Below are 9,015 nucleotides of genomic sequence, written 5' to 3'. Positions count from 1 at the left end.
CTGAATGGAAGAAGTCTCAGATGGGGCAGTGAAGGGAGATGAGAACTGAGCAGAACTGCAACAACCAGTCTAGTTGTTATTGTGTTATCATTTATCGTGATACATTTCTTATAAGATTTTGACTTATTGTTGTCATACATTACAATTAATGATATACATCCCCCCCATCCCCTCTGAAACTGTCCTTATTGTTGGGATTGATAGTTTTACTATTTTTTCAACTGTTTGTTGAATAAATACCAATAAATTTTAAATAAAGTTACAATGAGCAGCTGAATAGTGAAAATCATACTTCTTTGTGTGACTGGTGTCCTAAAGAAGCTTTAATACAAATGGGAATGTTTTGCAATATTTGTATTTGTTGGGCTTTGGTTGTTGTGACACAGACAGTCATACAATTATCACTTTTATTATCACAATATTACTGCAAAATATAATGGTAACACTTTGCATATCGCTCACCCCTAATGTAAATCTTTTGCTATTTTTGTGTTTCCTCAAATGCTAAATTTGTAGAATGCATGATTAATAGTTGTGTTGATAATTATTCAACTGGAGTTGTTGCTCTTTACAGCTCCTCCAGAGTTATAATTCATTTAGCTTAAATGTCAGAATATTGTTTTAGAACTCAACTCTATTTCTCTACAGCAGACAGTTTGCTTTTCATATCCTGTATATAAATGCTGCTAAGTTTAATAAACTTACCTGAGGCCTTCATAAAAAACCTGGATTTAATATGGGGATGCAATATGAAAAAGGTAGAGGGGAGTAAATACTTTTGTATGTCGCAGTAATGGTTTGGTGGACGACAACATGAAGCTAAATTGCTCCCTGAACGGAGGAGGTAATCCTGGCGGACCAGGCTGGGAATAGCAGCTCTGATCTGCTGGAAATCCCGCCACTTAATCAGCTTGTCCTCTGAACAGCTGAGCCGCGCGCGCTGAGACCTCACTGGAGACCAGTCCGGAACTCTGGGAGCTGACCGCCTCGCAGGAGGAGTATGGAGCTAAATTAGGGCCAAATGTTATATTAATTTGAAAACCAAAATTATAATAGAAAAACTAAAAGTCAAATTTAGGTGCAATTTTTTTTTTAATGAAAACTTGAAAAATACAATCATGCATTCAAATTAAAGGGAAATGTGCTGCCCCCCCACCCCCCCAATCAAACCCTCAGTTCAAATAAGATATTGATTTAATTCTGGAAGGTTTTTGAAGAAATTATTAATTTTAATTTTTTACTTCGCCTAAGATAATGTCCTAAGTCTTTTGCCAAAATCACTTTTGGCAAAAATTGACATTGGCCATTATTCAAGAAAGGTAACAATATTTGAAGATTTTTTTTTTCAGCTTCACATTTTATGTTTTCAGAAACGTTTGTTTTTTACAAGTACAATTTATTTATTTTTTTCAATTTCAGATCAGTTTTTTTTTCTGCTTCTGGCTTTTGGCCCCAATTTTGCATAGGGGGCAAACTTAAGTTTTCAATTTCAAGTTTCACTTTTTCTATTACAACTTTATTTTATTTTATTTTATTTTATTTTATTTTATTTTATTTTATTTTATTTTTGTCTTTTTAATTACGAAAACATTTGGCCCTAATTTAGCTCCATAAATGAAGAGCTGTTCAAGACACCCCAACATGCAGCTGGGCCGGCCATATGAGGAAGAGGAGGAGCATCAGCCCTCTGCAGGTCCAGCTATGATGAAGGAAGATCTTATGGAGATGGAGGCAGTGATGCAACAATTTAGTTTTTAGCATTTAGTATTTTTTCATACCCTTTTTGACATCTAAAGCTGTTTGAGCTGAAATAGATGAAAGCATGTTTAAATGAGATTTGAAAAAAAACATTCACTTGAACTCCTGTATTCATATTGATGCAGAAAAGCTTTTAGTTGCTGTTTCTCTGCACCCATCATAATTATTCCACCCTTACAAAATGACCACTGCTCCATATTAGACTTCAGTAAACTGTCTGTTTGTGTAGAGTGTGTGGCACTCTGCTTTCCTTTGACCCTGTGTGATCCACACAGGCCTCTTAAGGTTCATGGAGCTCTGTAATCCCAGGGAGGAGAGAAAGGAAAATTAGCAGTGATCAGATTAGAGGCTGAGAGCGCTAAAGCTGTGAGCATGTTAAGTTGCTTGTGTAAAGCTCTTACAGAAGCATCACATTCTGCCACATCTTACAAACACATCAGACCTGAAGTTGTTTCCGAGTGAAACCAAGAGGCTTTTGCTTTACGGAATGCTGCAGGGCTGCACAGCTGCTTCTCTGCTGCAGCTGTGTGGAAGCATCAACACTCACATAACACAATTCAACAGACATATATGTTGGATTTCATTTTTCATGACATGGACTTACATATCGCATGTGTAAGCTCTAAGAGACAACAAGATGTTTGAAACTCTTGCTGCTCCTCCAGTGTTACTCCTGGTCTCCTCATTGCTACTTTCTTTAAAAAAATCTTGGAAAAATGCCAAGTCTTTAAAAAAAAAGAAAAAAAAACATAGAGTAACATTCCATTTGAAAACCTTAAAATGTGACTGCAAGGTGTCTCATGATGTCAAAATGTGAATGACATGAGGAAAATAACACTTATTATAAATTGTCATTAAATAAGCAACTATGAGTGGTTGATCCAGAGAAAAAGAATTATTGTCATTCAGCTGACTGGTAGTGAGCATTTAGCGCTGAAAGTCTCCAGTAATTCCAGCTCTGACACTTTGGGTCTCAATCAGACTTACCTGTTAATTTTAAATAATAAAAAGAAATCTCATTAAAAAAAAGTTAGACATTGGAAACAGTTCGATGAATAGTTGTGTGGTTTTGTGTTAACCTTTAAAAATGTCAGAAACTAAAACGTGCGATGTTCAATATTTGGTTTTAATAAGGGATGCATCGATATGATGATTTGGGCCGATAGCCATATTGATAATCCAGAATACAGCAGCAGATGTGTCTAAAATTAAAAACATGTTCTACTAAAAACAAATTCTGCAGTGGTATTTTCAAAGTTCTACCTGTTAGGGTGGATACAGATATCCATTAATTGATACAATTCAATTATTATTTTTTACAATTCTGTATCGATTATCAAAACTGTGGATTGCGATATATGAGCCCCATGTAACATGATGCAAAACACCTGGATGTGAAAGCGTAGTCTTCTTCTTGAGTTTATTGGCGGTTTACCACCACCTACTGGTGAGGAGTGTGTGTCAGAACCACAATGTTGACTTCGCATTCTGTGTTCTGTGTCTTGTTTCTTCTTTATATTCGCAAACAAAAATATTACTTCAACAAAAAAAATGTAAAAGTTATTTACTACTTACTTCCATTTAAATACAATACTGTCTTGTACTCCATATTGAGCCAGAGTGTTTTATTTTCAGATATCTTACTGCTCAAAAATGTATGTACTGTTAAAGTAATCTATGCCACCATGGTTTTTAATATGGGCAGGAAAATGTTTTAAAAATTACATAAAATTATTTATTTTATGTGATACTTAAAATTACACAGAATTTTCAGTATGCTACTTATTATTAAAGGAATTTAGAAGTATTTAAACCAATATTGAATCTAATTGTGACCCAATTAATGAAATTTAAATTGAATGTTGACGTTCTGTATTATTATTAATAGCTATCGATTTGATTAGATGAAATACTGCTTTAAATATTTATTGTCCTAATAGGATAAAATCTGTTATAATCCTTATGAATATTTTTCTAAATGAAGGCATGCTTTTGGCCAGATGGGTATTGCAAAGTGTAGACATTTATTTTACAATTATTTTTATAACAGTAACAGGAAGTAAAAAGCAGCTGATGAAGCAGTAAAGTAAATAATAAATTGAGTGGTGCTGATAAAATGTAACCTGATTAAAGTTTGTACCAGTTTCCCCCACAATGACACAGCAAACCAAGTTTCCATCCTGCCTGGCATCTCATATCTCATTACAGTATGAAATATTGATTAGAAACAAGGAGCAGTCAATTCTAGTGTCACGGCTAATTAGTACAAAACAAAAACAACATTGGTTCAGAAATACACTGACATTTGCTGGTTTGTAGATTTACTGATAGTGTTCATGCATATATATATATACACATGAAAAATTAATACTTAATACTTCCTGAAGAGTGTGACCTTAACTATTTTTGAAATATTTTCAGAGTGTAACCTCCCAGTTTTGTGCATGTTTTAGATGTTTGTCCTGTACATTTGGGTCAGTACCAGACCTGTGGAGAACTTGACGACATGCTGATCATTCAGACCATCTGGATGGAATCAATCTGACCGATCTCTGCAGGAAGTGGAAGTAATAAATGGGAATCCATCATTTCTGGACTGGGAACGCCTGTAACAGTATTAAAATCAGTGTTTCTAACCAGCTGTCAGAAACAACAGAGTTAGATTTGTTCAGTTTTAACAAACATTATATGTAAATAACAAGCTGCCTCTTCACCTGACCTGAGTCTGTTTAATTGCTAACACTCAATTAAACTATAATTAAGTCGTACCATGAATTAAAATGTTGACTTTAATTAAATAAATAAATTCAGTTCATTTTATGTGTTTTTTATTTAGATAGTTATTTTTAGCGTAAATACTTGGAGAGCCTGTTGAGGTAAAAATGTTTTCAAAATGAACTTGGTTCATTTGAATTAATCTGGAAGAGTATGTGACAGTCAGGGGTGGCCAGCAAGGTATCCCACAATGCATTGTTCCACCAGTAGCAGCAATTAATAAAAATAAAAAAAAACTATATTTGTCAGCAAGATTCATTTTAAGATGGTTGAGGTGAACAAGCTTAATCTATGCAATCAGTTCATCAAGAATGAGCTGATACTTTCAGAGCAGTACAGCTATTTATGGTATTTACATTAAATACATAAAAATACACCATGTGTCAGGTGTATGTTCATTTTCATGAGTATTCCTATGATCGTGAATGTTTTTGCTGAAAAGAAGTGATTAAACTAAGTATTTTGTAAGTTCTGGTAAAGGTTGAGTAGATGAACACATATAAAGCAGGAGCCAGTCATTTTTATGTTAGTACTTTTAAGTTTAAGAAAATGCCTTCAGAAAAAATAATGTTTCAGGTGTTTAAGTAATTGCTGCATACTCAGATTTATTAAATTAACAAAAATTATCCTCACAAAAACTGCACAAGTTAATGTTACTCAGCTTAATTTAATGAAAACAAAACACTTTGAGGCAACAAGTTTGCATCTACTTTTGAAGTAAGGAGAACTACTTAAGTTTTACAGTGAATAGGATCAAATATTTGAGGTGTGAATGGAGAGACAGGATGTTTGTTTCTGAAATCCTCTTATTGATTCATTCGTTCAGTTCATTGGAAACTTCAAACTACCCCAAACTCAGAACCAGATGTATGAAACAGATCTTCAGTTTTAACAAAAAAAAAAAAAAAAAAACTGCTTCAGGGTTTCTCCACCTGTCTGCTGAACTTGATGGGACAGTTGTTGTTGTTTTCCTGGGAACTAAGCTCATTAACGCCCGGCTCCCCTCGTCTTGCTGTGGAACTTCACTGGCATTCCTGCGGCTCGTTCTGGATCCCTGCCAGGCCTTTAAATGTGTGCGGTCACTGGAGGGAACAACGGAGGAGGCTTAATCAGAGGTTCGGGTCAGCTGATGAGAGCGCCGCTGCTCAGATCGCCTGCAACCGTTGGCAGACGTAGCTGGACGTGTTCCATCAGTGGAAATGGGAACACAGCAGGGGCCATTAAGGGCCTGGACAGTCCATCGTTTGCATAATTAGGGCCTCGTTTTGGTAGAGCTGGATTATGTATTTGTGTAAATTCCTTGTCCTTCATATCGTCTGCGAACGCACACGGATGGAGGCATTGTCTGGTTGTAGGGTGTGTGTTGTACCATGATTCTTTGTATCAGGCAGGCCATAGCTGAGTGTGTGTGTGTTATCAGCAGTGAACTCTCAGAGGTCGGAGGCGAGGCTTTGTACTGCCTTGCTCTGACGTCACAGAGCTGTCAGCTGAGTCTTTGTCACATTCTGCAGCCCTGAAAACTCCTCCTGTGTCCTGCAGACGCTCTGCACAGCTCAGAGGAGAAACACAGAGGGGGAAATATCATTTTAGGAAAAACAGTTTACGTTAACATTCATGAAATCCACTGTTTTGACATTACTTCACAGTCATCAGCCCTACACCCCAACTTAATACTGTGTTACAGCTGATTAAAATTGTTACAGCACTTCAGTGTTGGCATAAAATGATCATTCAAAAATATTCAGTTAATTAATTATTTGCCATTTAGCCATCCTGTCTATTTACTATTGATCTGAGTTAGCTTACATGACAGAATTGTTAGAGGTTTTCATATCAGCTGGTGATGATAACATGTCTAAATGAGGAACTATGGTGTCATATGCAGTCTGTAGGAGACACAGGCCTGGTGACCTTCCTAATCTCCGGTCTAATCTCTGCTGGACACCAAACACACCAAGACAAGTTAACCTGCGAGCGTTTAACCTTGTGATAACTGCAAGATAACAACACAGAGCAGCAGCCTGGACTAGTGATCAGAATGACTGAACTTCAGAGGGAAAACACAAGGGGCCAATCAAAGCAGACTGAAGAAAACAGATTCAGTTCTTGTAGTTTACATTGATTTAGGATCTGTAGTGGCTCAGAGTGACGTTTTCAGACTTTAGTTTGGTTTGCTCCGCCTCCTTAAAGAGGTTCATTTGAACTCTTCTGGTCATGTCAAGTTCATTTCCTTTTCCTTGGTTTTGGTCTTCCATACGGTTCCTCAGTTCAACAGGCAGAAAGCTTTTTAAGAAGATGTTTTTCTGAGAGCAGCTGTAGGCCATCAGCATCAGGGAAACGTAACAACATGTTACATGGTCTGATTTATGCAGCTTTGTCTGAATGTCTTTCACCACCTGGTCAAAAGAGAAAGTTGTTACTGAAAAAAACCAATAGGTCATATTAATATTTTGTTGCACCACCTTTGACTTTACACCGTTCTATGTTAGATTAACACATTCATAGTGTTAACTTTTGACAAAATACACTAGTGCTTTTAGGAAAAAAAAAGGTTTTCAAACAGAGTGTATTTATTAAATGTTACAAACTGTGATTCCTATAAATTGAATAATAAACACTAATAGGGGTAGTACATGTAAATTGAACATTACATCGTCACTGTGTAAAATTCTCCGTCTCTTTTCTGTCCTGATGGAATCTCTCCTCCTGCTCATCACTCATTGATCAGATTCTCAGAAAATTGATCCAGATGTCAGAACAAGTCATGCATTTTGATACTCATGTTGCTCCATAGTTCAGAAGGTTGACCTGATTGAGCAAAACCAAAGTGATTTTTGGATTCAGTTAATCAAAATGACCCTAAAACAGTTGGGAAACCCCAGACTTCTTGGCTGTTGACCAGTGTTTTGCATTGAACAGTTCTCCAAGATTCATCTCTGAATCTCCTGAGATGTTTTCTCTGCTTGACGCTAACGATCTGACCTTTCTTAAACAGGCTAAAATGTTTTCTACGACCACAGGATGCATCCTCCCACATGGTTGTTTAAGAAACGAGAAGCCACTGGGATTACATAACTTAAGACGTTGTCCATGCAGTAGCTGTCCAATAGGAAGCCTGTACCTGTTTGTTCAGTTAAATTCAGGTGGTGACTGTTTATTTGGACAGGCAGTGTATAGCATGAACCAACTGCAGATGGGATGTGATTGTTCATGTCTGAGTCGTGTCCCAGTGTCTGCGTCGCTCACCACCTCTTTGACTGCAGCAGGTCACTAGTCACAGGATCAAGCAGGTATGGAAAACTCATAAATATTTCAGAGTCATGCTTCATTTGACTCTCGCAGTGACATGTTATTGGCTGCTACCAGCACAGGAGTGTGTTGTTTTCCTGACCAGAAAACAGGACAAAACACTTCTTTGTCATTTTGTCTGGACTGAAACTCCACACTTCAAGTTTCTAAGTATTTTGTAGCAACGTCATTCTCTTATTGCTCCTTTTGCTTACTTTAAAAACTCCTGCTCTTTCTGAAAGCTTCAGGAAGTCATCAACACACGGCTTCTTTATTAACCCTTAAAAATGTTTTTATCAGCATTACACTGACAAGTGGCTCCGATAATGAGCTCAGGAGATGTGCAGTTTGCTAACATCTGCTAGCTAGTCTGAAGGAGCTGAGTGGGGGAGTCTTTGAGGAAGGCTGCTCGGTGAGGTGGAAGCTTAGAAGCTTGGAACTGCAGCTCAGAGGAGGAGCTGCGCCTTGTAGGCGGGGCTAGGTCCATTTGCACAGCTGAATGGTTGCCATGGGAGATTTCTCAAACATGCAAGAAAGAATCAAGATAACATTCCAGATATGATTTTAAGGGAACAACATTATAACATGATGGAAGCTAAAAAAGTTGATTTTACATGATACTGCCCCTTTAAGTTGTTTTTTATTGTGTCACACAAGGAAAACCACATCAAAATCCAACAGTGTTCCTCAAATACCGGGCAGAAAGTTCACTCTTAATATGAGAGTAGAATATTCAGCTTTAATGTCACCTCCACACAGTCTGGGCAACACAAGAGCCCCTCCACCCCCCAAAAAAACAAAACAAAACAAAAAAAATAAATAAATAAAACAGGCCAAAATATAGTTTATATTACAGACTGATGAATAATGTTACATTCAAGTTAGTCAGTGGAGCTCTGCTTCCACTCAGTGACTCTCCTGGATCTAATTCACACCCTATGACTCCACAACCTTTAGGTTAAACATTCAGACGGGACTTCAATATGGTCTGTCAGAAGTCCTGCAGTTTTTCAAAGAGCATAGCTTCCAACAACTCAGGCCTAAATGTGGGATTCAGTAGGTCTTCTTCTCACTGGGTTAGTTTATTTAAATCGGCTATAAACAGAGCTGGTAGAGGAGCTTTGGCCCAGAGATCATAGTTTGTTTCATATTTTCCATGTGTTCCTGTGAGTCACTGTGTCATGGGATTCTCAG

This window comes from Poecilia mexicana, unplaced genomic scaffold (assembly GCF_051168715.1).
Source record: "Poecilia mexicana isolate PSO_F unplaced genomic scaffold, ASM5116871v1 scaffold_22, whole genome shotgun sequence".
Lineage (NCBI taxonomy): Eukaryota > Metazoa > Chordata > Actinopteri > Cyprinodontiformes > Poeciliidae > Poecilia > Poecilia mexicana.
The sequence above is the reverse complement of the archived record's forward strand: the minus strand, read 5'-3'. Positions refer to the sequence as shown.